At 50.4% G+C, this 10,744-nt stretch overlaps 1 protein-coding gene across 2 annotated transcripts in view; it reads left to right on the top strand.

Annotated features, from left to right (window-relative positions):
• The first annotated feature begins 4,321 nt into the window (after window positions 1-4,321).
• The window catches only part of DAPK2 (death associated protein kinase 2), a 131,007-nt gene continuing 124,584 nt past the window's right edge, over window positions 4,322-10,744 (top strand). For both annotated transcript variants that reach the window (XM_068964084.1, XM_068964083.1), the window contains exon 1: window positions 4,322-4,389. The gene's annotated coding sequence lies outside the window, so the exon portion shown is untranslated. The remainder of the gene's footprint in view (window positions 4,390-10,744) is intronic.

Raw genomic sequence — 10,744 nt, 5'->3', positions numbered from 1 at the left:
ATGATTAAGATCCATTTCCTCCTCTAAGGGAGCTCACACCAGATATTTAAGGGACACTAAAATATAGCAATACTCACTGAGCACTTAAGCGCCAGACACTGATCTAAGTGCGCAGATACCCATAACTAATGGGATGGTCACAACAATGCATGGGGATAATGAGGCACAGAGAGATTGAGAAGGTTGCCTGGGGTGTTCCCTGGCCATCCAGTGGTTAAAACTCTGCTTCCGCTGCAGAGGCCATGGGTTCCATCCCTGGTTGGGGGACTAAGATACTGCATGCCGTGTGACACGGCCAAAAAAGTAAAAAGAAGATTGTCCGGGATCACACGGTAGGTTGCGTGTTGGGATCCACAGTAGGCATCTGGAAATGGGGTCCCTGCATTTAGCCCTCACACCACATTCTCTATGTCAACCCCAGTGCTGGCTACCCCAGCCCACACACGCAGCATCTAAATCCTGGGCCTGCCTCCTCATCAGCAGGTTGGTAGGCTCTGTAAACTTGTTGTTGGTTAGCTACTAAGTCATGTCCAATTCTTTTGTGACCCCAGGGACTGTAGTATGTCAGTCTTCCCAACCCAGGGGTCAAACCTGTGTCTCTTGCAATTCCTGCATTGGCAGGCAGATTCATTACCACTGAGCCGCCTGGGAATTTGCCTGTCTGTAAACGTTCAAGGCACCAAAGTATGTTTTAGGTCCTTTAGGGTATCACTACTTTTGTTGCCCTTTACCACCCCCCATGATTACATCTGTCCTGTGGGCTTGTTTTCTCATCCTGTGGAAGCTTCAGGCTCCCAGGACTCACCAGTCTCACAGGCTCGTGGAGGGTTTTGCACACACAAGTGCTCAGGTGTGGCTGTGGTTTGGTGGACTGATGGAGGGTGCTTTCTTTTCCCTGGGTCTCTGGGACATGAACAAAGTCATGCTCAGCCTGCACAGTGGAACCACCTGGGGAGTTTTAACCACTGCTGAAGCCCAGCTCCCACTCCCAGAGGTTCTGCTGTAAGTGGTGTCAGGTGCAGCCTGAGTGTTAGGATTTTAAAACTCTCCCAGGGTGATTCTGATGTGCATTCAGGGCTGAGAACTCCTTTAATGTAATGTGCCAGTTATTAACATTAATTGTACATCTCTCCATCTGACAGTAAGTGCTAGGCACTTGGGTACCCTTGGGAGACAATAGGCAACGAGACAGTTATGGTCCCTTACCTTGTGGCATTCACATTCTAGTAATTCAGTTTAACAGACTTCGCTGGGTTGGGGATATCAGGAAATGTATGGGTACAAACATGAACAAGGCGTTGTCCTTACCCTTGAGGGGAAGAGACGTGGACACTCATTACAACTAAAACAGAGGAAAGGGAATGTCAAGTGGGTAGAAACCAAGAGTGGTAGGGTTCAGGGGAGGAGCCATCCAGAGGGGAGATCAGGGAAGTTTCCATGAAAGATGTAACACCTGAGAGGGCCCTTGAAGAATGGATAGGATTTTGTAGGATGGAATGAAGGGGTGATGGTGGAAGGGCTTAAACAAAAACATGGAGGCAGGAGTAGTCAATAAGCCAAGCTGGCAAGAGAGCTGATGTGCACACACAAGAGGGAAGAGGACGTGTGTACGCAGTGGGGAAATGCAGGTCAGAACCTGAAATGCCAGGGGAGGCATCTGGATCCATGCAGGAACTGAGGCTGCACGCATAATTCTTAGCTGTTAATACCTGGACCTCCTCCGACTTCATTCTGGAGTAGGTATCCTTGCTGCCGCCACCCTCAGGCTCTCCCCTTCTCTGCCACTGTGGCCTTGGTCCCATGTTCAGTGCCCAGTCGCTGCCCTCAGTGTCAGATGAAGTCACACCACCCCAAGCACAAAATGCATTTCCAGGTGGCACCTCCCTAGGCAATGCATTTGGCAGGCAGAGAGGAAAGAGCACCAAACTGAGAATCAGGAGGGGGCCTGGGTCTAATCCTAGTTCTGTCTCTTACCAGCTGTGTGACCTTGGGCAAGTCACTTCTCTTCTCTGAGCCTCAGTTTCCTCATTTGAAAAATGACTAGGCTGGATGGAATGACTGATAGTGACCCTTACCATTCCAGCATTTTTTGACTAGTTTGCTATGTGTTAATCCAAGAATGTTCACTTTGCCTTGGACAAGGACATTGTTGCTGCAAAATAGATATTAAGCATGAGACTCAGAGCGGGAAGGGATGGCAAGGTGACATGTAGGTGCTTGGGCAACACAGCTGAGCCTAGCCTTGGATTCATCATAGTGCAGGGTCTGGTCATGTGAAAGAAGACTCTTCCAGATGATTCCAGCCTCCAGCCATTCAAGTCACTCCCACCCACTCAAGTCTCCTTAGCTGAAGCACCGGACATCCTAGAGCAGAGATAAGCCAAATATGCTGTGCATTGTCAGTGTTTCCAGCCCTCAAAACATGAGTTGAACAAAATTGCTTCATGCCACAAGGCTGGGGTGGTTTGTTACACAGCGATAGATAACAGGAAATGGGGGAGGAGGTGTCTGAAGGGTGGTCTGAGGATGAAGGTTTCACCTTATGCTGGAGAAACTTTACCAGTGGGTATCCTCCTGAGCCCATTGACTTGGAGAGCCACCTCTGGTCTTGGATAATATTCCACTCAAGGTAGCCTGGTGGTCTCGGGAGAGTTGGCTCAAAGACTGTGCTGTCCTGGAATGTTGTCAAGTTTATGGACAAGGAAGCCTGGGCATCTTTCTAGAGGCTGTCACAGACGCTGAGGTACCAGTCAGTTGGGGGGTGGGGGAGGGTTGGTTCATCTGTACATCTCCGCACCTCAGTATCTAGGAAGGCTAAACTGGGGACGGGGAGCTGCTCATGTGAGTAGAGGTCCTGTGTGTGTGTGTGTGTGTGTGTGTGTGTGCTCAGTCATTAAATAGTGTCAGACTCTTTTCAACCCCATGGACTGTAGCTTGCCAGGCTCCTCTGTCCATGGGATTTCCCAGGTAAGAATACTGGTGTGGGTTGCCATTTCCTCCTCCAGGGGATCTTCCCAACCCAGGGATCCAACCTGAAGCTCCTAAGTCTCCTGCATTGGTAGGCGGGTTCTTTACTGCTGAGCCACCTGGGAAGCCCCAGAGAGATCCTCTAGGTGCATCTTATACACTCTGTCTCATTTCAGCCCCACAGAAGTTCTGTTAGATGCTGTAAGGAGTGTTTGCCTACTTTACTTATGAAGAACAAGTTCAGGGACTTCCCTGGAACTCCAGTGGTTAAGACTTCCCACTTCCACTGCAGAGGGTGGGGGTTCCATCCCTGGTGGGTGAACCTGCATGGCCAAAAAAAAAGAAAGAAAGAAAGAAAAAAGAAAAAAAAAACACACACATTAATTAAAAAAAAAAAAAAAGAATAAGTTCAAGTGCCATGACCAAGACTGGGAATGGCAGAGCTTTGAACCAAATAAAAGACAATCTGTAGCTTTGTCGTCTGGGACTATCTTAAGGAGCCGCCTGGATGGCCTAGGAGGGAGGTTCTGGGAAGGGGCCTTCATTTCTTTAAACAGCCTCTTGTCTTGAAATAAGACCACTGAACTTGATTTATATTCTGTTTCCATTTCTTTCCACCACTCCCTCCACTCTCATTCCTTTTTCCTCCCGGGATTTTTGGCAGGAGGAAGAGAGGAACACTCCACTCCCCAGTCTTTCACTCGGGAAGGCGGGAGGGTGATGGGGCCTGCACTCACCAACGTGCCAGGCAGGGCTGGGGGCACTGAGGCCAGGCTGCTCCCAAACGAGGGTGGGGGTGAGCAGACGGGGAGGTGAGGAGGGAAGTGTTCCTCCACCTCCATCACGGCCCCCACCCCCCTGTGGACCGTGGATGGTAAGGTTTCCATTCCGGCTGGGAGGAAGGAAGAGGCCTGCTCCTTGGTGGGATTTCTCTTACGGTGCGTACGTGGAAGCGGGGGACAAGGAAATACCACTTTCTGAGTAATCTTGCCAGGCTATATCGATTGTATCAGCTCATGTACACCAATCTCCAGGTTAGGCCTGAAGAGGTTAGATGACTTGTTCAAAGCCACAAGTAAGCGGCGGAGTCCGTGAAAACGCCAGGTCTTGCTACTGGCTTTAGCCCCCCTCTCCTGGGAACCTCGGCTTTTGGAGGTGCCGATCCGACCCGGCGGGGAGGCTTGCAGCCCTCACTCCAGGGTGTCCCGAGGGGACTCCCGGCAGGGGGCGCTCCGAGCCGGGTCTCGGTCCTCCGGGCGCGCCTCCAGCCGGCGCCTGGGACGGGACCCGCCGCTCCGCCTCCTCGGCGGCTCTGCGGGCGGGCGGGCGCGCAGGGAGGAGAGCAGATCCGAGAGCGGCGCGCCCCGCCGGGCCCCCGGTGCCCACCGCGCCGCCACGCCCGCCGCCGCGCAGCCTCCCTCCGTGAGTAGCGCCCGTCTGCGGGCTCGACGGGCAGGACGGGGTGCGCGGCCCGGGGCTGGGCTGGAGGGGACAAATTGCTCCCGGGCGTTAGTCGCCAGTTCCCTGTCGCCGCCCCCCCGGGTATGGCCAGTCTTGGCCTTGGGCGCTCTGGCCGGTCTTCGACCTCCGGGACCTGACTGCTGGGCCCCTAGGGCCGGCTTCAAAGTCTGGCCTTTTGACCAGAAGGATCGCGTGGGAGCGGCGGGCAGACCGGGAGCCTAGGGGGGAGATGGGAGAGAGACTTCCATCAAGTTAGGACTCCTTGACGGGGGAGAACACCCCAGATTTCTGGGAGGAGAGGGGATCTGGGCTTCTCAGCATCCTACACTTCACTTACCTCCTGCTCCTGGTGCGAGGAGCTGGTGCGAGGAGGCTGCTCCATCCTAGCCAGTCAGCTTTCTCAGTGGCAGAGAAAGCTGTGGTCCCCGACTTCTGGAGCCCGGGATGGCGCATGGTTAGGGTGGGCAGGGGGCCACCCAGTAGATCTGCAGCAGGCTGGGGTTTTGACCCTGGGCGGTTGTCAACAGTTGACCTGACTCTGGGCTAGGCATTGTGGATGGCTCATGGCATGTGTGGATCCGGCTGATCCTCACTGTAACTCTGCAAGGTGGAGGTTAGTCTTCTCTTTGGGGAGGAGAGGTATCCCAGAGTGGTGAGCACGGAGGCCATACAGGTGGTGGTAGGTTAGGAGGGTGGGCTGGAAGAGAGGATGCCTAACTGCTGCCTCACTGGCAGGTGGGAAGGTCCTAGGGGCAGGTGAAGAGAGCACATGCCCTGGTATTTGAGAATCCAGTAGGGTGGCAGGGGGGCAGCTGGAGGTTGCTGCTGTTTTCTGACATTGTGTTTCTCAACTGCTTTGTATATGGCATTCCATGGGAGAGTCCTGGTGACCGAGGGATGCTGGCACGTTGGCCTCTTCATTGTTGCTTCCAGAGTCCTGTTCTTCCCCAAACCAAGCATCTCCCAAGATGTGTTTTTAGCTTCTAAGTGGTTCCATTCAGCAGCCTTGAGAGAGGCTTGGGCAGGGGCACAGGGGTGTGTGGATATGAGTGGGTGTGGGACAAGGTTTCCACTGGTAGGAAGGAGACCTGAACTAACCCCGACCCACTCCCTGTCCAGTTCAGTCGCTCAGTTGTGTCTGCCTCTTTGCGACCCCATGGACGCCAGGCCTCCCTGTCCATCACTAACTCCCGAAGCTTGCTCAAACTCATGTCCATCTAGTCGGTGATGCCATCCAACCATCTCATCCTCTCTCATCCCCTTCTCCTCCCGCCTTCAATCTTTCCCAGCATCAGGGTCTTTTCCAAAGAGTCAGTTCTTCACATCAGGTGGCCAAAGTATTGGAGTTTTAGCTTCAGCATCAGTCCTTCCAATGAATATTCAGGACTGATCTCCTTTAGGATGGACTGGTTGGATCTCCTTGCAGTCCAAGGGACTCTCAAATGCGTGCAGGGGTGTGTGGATGTGAGTGGGTGTGGGACAAGTTTCCCACTGGCAGGATGGAGACCTGAACTGACCCTGACACTCTCCCCACCAAGTTGTTAGATGTGGGAATGAGCAAGCAGGCTGCCCAGCAGAGCTGGACCTTCACCAGGAAGATAGTTTCCTCATGTCCACTTTAGGCAGGTGGCTGAGCTTCTCTGAGTCCAAGCTTCCTCATCAGAGATTGGGGTGTGTCACAGCCTCCAAAGTGTGGAGGCGCGCTGTAATGTCGGACGGCCCTCCCCTCTGTTGACAGCTTCCTCAGAGGCTGATTGTGATGATTCTTCATGGGAGGGGGTGTAAGGGGACAATCATGGTCCCATTTTACTCGTGCTGAGTGAAGGATCTCTGAGAGTTCAGCAGGGTGGGCTGGGTCCCATGAGGGAGGGACTTAGTAAGGTTGAAATTTCCTCATGAGATAATCCTTCAGCCTTGGAGGCCCTCTCCTAGGTTGTTCCTCAGGAGGCCGCTGGCCTCCCAACCCTGGCGCCGCTGTTGGAGGATTGAGGTGCTATTGACAAAAGCCAGGGGAGGAGCAGCTGGCGTGGGCTGTGTGACTTTTAGCAAGTCCCTTCTCCTGTCTGGACCTCAGTTTCCTCCTCTTGCAAAACAAGTGGGCTTGACCAGAGAGCAGTGGGTTTCAAACTCCTCCCACCCCTGAATGCTTACACAGAACCCTAACACGTAGTGTAGGTAAAATGGAACTTTTCTAACTTCCCTTCCTGATGCAAGTGGCTCCTGAGTGGAGACTAAAAGTCCTCTAGGTTCCTTGAGGTCCCTTTTTGTGAGGTTCTAGGAAGTCTGTGATATGCAGATGACACCACCCTTATGGCAGAAAGCAAAGAAGAACTAAAGAGCCTCTTGATGAAAGTGAAAGAGGAGAGTGAAACAGTTGGCTTAAAGCTCAACATACAGAAAACTAAGATCATGGCATCCGGTCCCATCACTTTATGGCAAATGGATGGGGAAACAGTGAAAACAGTGTCAGACTTTATTTTTTTGGGCTCCAAAATCACTGCAGATGGTGATTGCAGCCATGAAATTAAAAGACGCTTGCTCCTTGGAAGGAAAGGTATGACCAACCTAGGTAGCATGTAAAAAAGCAGAGACTTTGCCAACAAAGGTCTGTCTAGTCAAGGCTATGGTTTTTCCTGTGGTCATGTATGGATATGAGAGTTGGACTATAAAGAAAGCTGAGCACCAAAGAATTGATGTTTTTGAACTGTGGTATTGGAGAAGACTCTTGAGAATCCCTTAGACTGTAAGGAGATCCAAGCAGTCCATCCTAAAGGAGATCAGTCCTGAGTGTTCATTGGAAGGACTGATGTTGAAGCTGAAACTCAAATACTTTGGCTACCTGACGCAAAGATCTGACTCATTGGAAAAGACCCTGATGCTAGGAAAGATTGAGGGCAGGAGGAGAAGGGGATGAGAGAGGATGAGATGGTTGGATGGCATCACCGACTCAATGGAGATGAGTTTGGGTTAACTAGGAGTTGGTGATGGACAGGGAGGCCTGGAGTGCTGCGGTTCATGGGGTTGCAAAGAGTCAGACACGACTGAGCGACTGAACTGAACTGAATTGAGAAAGTCTGTCTTAACTTTTAGAAGTGTTGCCTAGTATTAGGGTTGGGGGCAGGGATGTGAACTCTGAAGATTCCACTAAGGAAAATGTGAGCATTAAGATGGACCTTGCCTGTGGAATGCCTGGAGCCAGGGGCCTGAGCCCCTAGCTAAAGGTTGTATCAGCGCCCTCTGCTGGGTGGTTTCATCTTTTGCGGGCCAGAAAGGTCCCTGTGCTTCTGGGTCCTAGATGGTGGCTAATTCCACCTCAAAATGTCTCCCCTTTAGTTTCATGTCTCTAAACTGGTAATATGCAAATTCATCTTGGGGAGCAATGTTAGGAAGGGGCTTTAAATTAATAGCTGTTTTTACCTGATGAGCTTTCTGAGCAGCAGCCTTGAGAAGGACAGCTGGGACACTATATTTAAATCAAACATTTTTGGAGTGCCTGCTGTGTACCAGCTCCCACAAGGGGATAGAGGTGAGAATGTCACAACTCTTGCCCTCATAAAGCTCCAATAGGCAAGAGGGAAGGAACTCATATTTGTTGGAACCATCCAGGGAGTATTAAAAACACTTTACATATGTTATCTCATTTGTCCCATAAAGCAGATATTAGACTCATTTTTAATTATTTAAAATTTTGATTGCACACAAAATAAGGGTATGTATGTACATCAAGAAACAGCATTGGCAGCACTCAGAAAGCTCCTTGTGTCCCCTTTCAGGCACAATCTCTGACCCAGATGTGACCACTATTCTAACTTCTAGCACCACGGTTTTGTTTTACCCAAAAGAGAATCACACAGTTTGTGGTCTTTCGTGTCTGTTTTCTTTCATTCAACACTATGTTTGTGAGTTTCATCCATATTGTTGCAGGGAGCAGTAGTTTATTTATTCTTATTGTTATATAATCATTTCATTGTATGGGTATAACTTTATCCATTCTTCACTTGATAGCTATTTGGTTGTTTGCAATTTTTAGATATTACTAATAGTGCAGCTGTGAACGTTCTAATGTGGACCATTCTGGAAGCCATCTACATGCGTTTCTGTTGGGTATGTCTGTAGATACTGCCCAAGAGTTTTCCAAAGTAGTTGTCCTAGTGAATATTCTCCTAAGCAGTATTTGAGAGTTCTCCAAATATTCACTAACACTGGGCATTGTCTGGACTCATTCTCTTTCTTTTCTATTAAAAAAAAATTTTTATTTGGCCATGTTGGGTCTCAGTTGTGGCACTCAAGGTCTTTAACTGTGGCATGCAAACTCTTAGTTGCAGCATGTGGGATCTAGTTCCCTGATTAGGGATGGAACGCAGGTCCCCAGCAATGAGAGTGTAGAGTCTTAGCCCCCGGACCACCAGGGAAGTCCCAGACTCATTTTCCATGTAAGTGATTTGGAGCTCAGAAAAGTTGCACCGTGCTGTGTGTGCTAGTAGGTGGCAGAGCTGGGATTCAAACTCAGGCCTGTGTGCCTATACAGTCTGTGCTTTCTCCCTTTGGGTTACACATTGACATAGTTTATGATATGAACCAGACCATGGTGAACTCTAACCCTAAAAATTTGTAAAGAGCCCTCTGTGAGAATTTAAAGAGAAGAAGAATTTTTCATCTGTTTTATAAGGAAAAGAGTCATGGAGGCTCATAGAGATGGTAGCATTTGAGCCTGGCTTTGCAGGAAGGAAAGAGTTTTACTTGGAGGGCTCTCCAGGTGCCTTCCCCCCATCCCCATCCCTTCTGCCATGAAAAGGGCCCACCTTGAGCTGGGGTGTAGCAGGGGTGAAAGTATTGGAGGAATAGGAAAAGTCTACTTGGGGCTCTAGTAGAGGATTTGTGAGGGAGGGGGCTATGCTGAAATGGTGAGTTGGGGCCAAACTGGTGGGCCTAGATTGAGCTTAGTTGGCTCCCTTGGCCCCCAACTTCTGGTCACCCAGGATGTGATCACAAGGCAGGGGCTCATGGTTTAGTTGGGGAGGTGGGACAGTTTCAAGTCCAGCTCAACTCCTGATAGCAAATGCAGCTGGCCTCTAGCCAAGAAGGATCTTAGCTGTTCCTGGGACCACTCTCAGGGTATCTGCCAACAGAATTTTTTTGGAGTTTTCTGCTTTCATCTAGCTGTGGGAAATTTGTAGCTACTCATACCTCCACCCCCAGGATCCGGCTCAAATGGTTTGTTTGGAAATATTTTTGCAGCAAAAAGAAGCTGATAGATAGCAGTCCTGCCACCCTCTGCCTAGTCTTAGGAACCTTGCCATGGTGGGGGTGGGGGTGAGGGGAGCCGAGCTTTTGATCTGGTCAAGCCAAACTTGCCAGAATCCCAGCTCCTTTTCTTCAGAAGGGAACAGAATTGGTCTCAATGGCTGTGGGAAGCAGAAACACAATGACCTGGGGATGAGTCAAACAATAATAGCAATAATCATCCTTCTTATTTGCCCGGCAGTTCATGTCTTTATCACAGTGGATCCTCACCTGCATGTGTGAAGTAGGTGATATGGATGCTATCACCCCAGGTTGCAGAGAAGGGGGACTGAGTCCCAGACAGGGAGCCAGACTGCTATGGGTCTTGTGACTGATGCACACCCAGACTAGCCTAGGACTGGGGATCCTGCTCCTTTCAGGATTCCATACTCGCCCGGCCCTGGCTGAGCAGAGTGAAGACCAAGCCAGTAGGAGGCTCTGTGATGGACAGGCAGGGGAAGACTGGCAGGTGATCCTGAGAGTAAGACCTGGGAGCCAGGCCAGTTCCACCTGGAGGCCTTCAGGGATGTGTGTGCCTCAGTGGAAGGGAGGGAGGAAGGTGGCATCTTGCTACCAGAACTCTGGTTGGTAGTGGGCTGAGGAAAGAGGCTGAAATATAGACATCACCTGAGAGTTAGAACAGCTCCTGCCACTTGGCATTGATGAGATGTGCCCTTATGTAATGGTGCCTCCACCCTGAGAGGTGAAAACAGTATTTCGGGGCTCACAGGGCCTGGGCATGGTTGGTATCTGATTGCCAGGCAGAAGGAAAGCTGCCAGTGCCAGCCAAAATGAGCTCTGAGAGCCCTTTGCTAATGACTCTTGAAAGATGCATCTGCAGGTAGCTGTTTTTAAATTTTATTCTTATTTTTATTGGTGTATAATTGCTTTGCAATGTTGTGTTAGTTTCTACTGTATGGCAAAGTGAATCGACTATATGTATACACATATCCCCTCTTTTTTGGATTTCCTTCCCATTTAGGTCACCACAGAGCATTTGAGTAGAATTCCCTGTGCTACACAGTCGGTTCTC

This window comes from Capricornis sumatraensis, chromosome 2 (genome assembly GCF_032405125.1).
Source record: "Capricornis sumatraensis isolate serow.1 chromosome 2, serow.2, whole genome shotgun sequence".
NCBI classification, from domain to species: domain Eukaryota; kingdom Metazoa; phylum Chordata; class Mammalia; order Artiodactyla; family Bovidae; genus Capricornis; species Capricornis sumatraensis.
The sequence above is the reverse complement of the archived record's forward strand: the minus strand, read 5'-3'. Positions and strand labels throughout refer to the sequence as shown.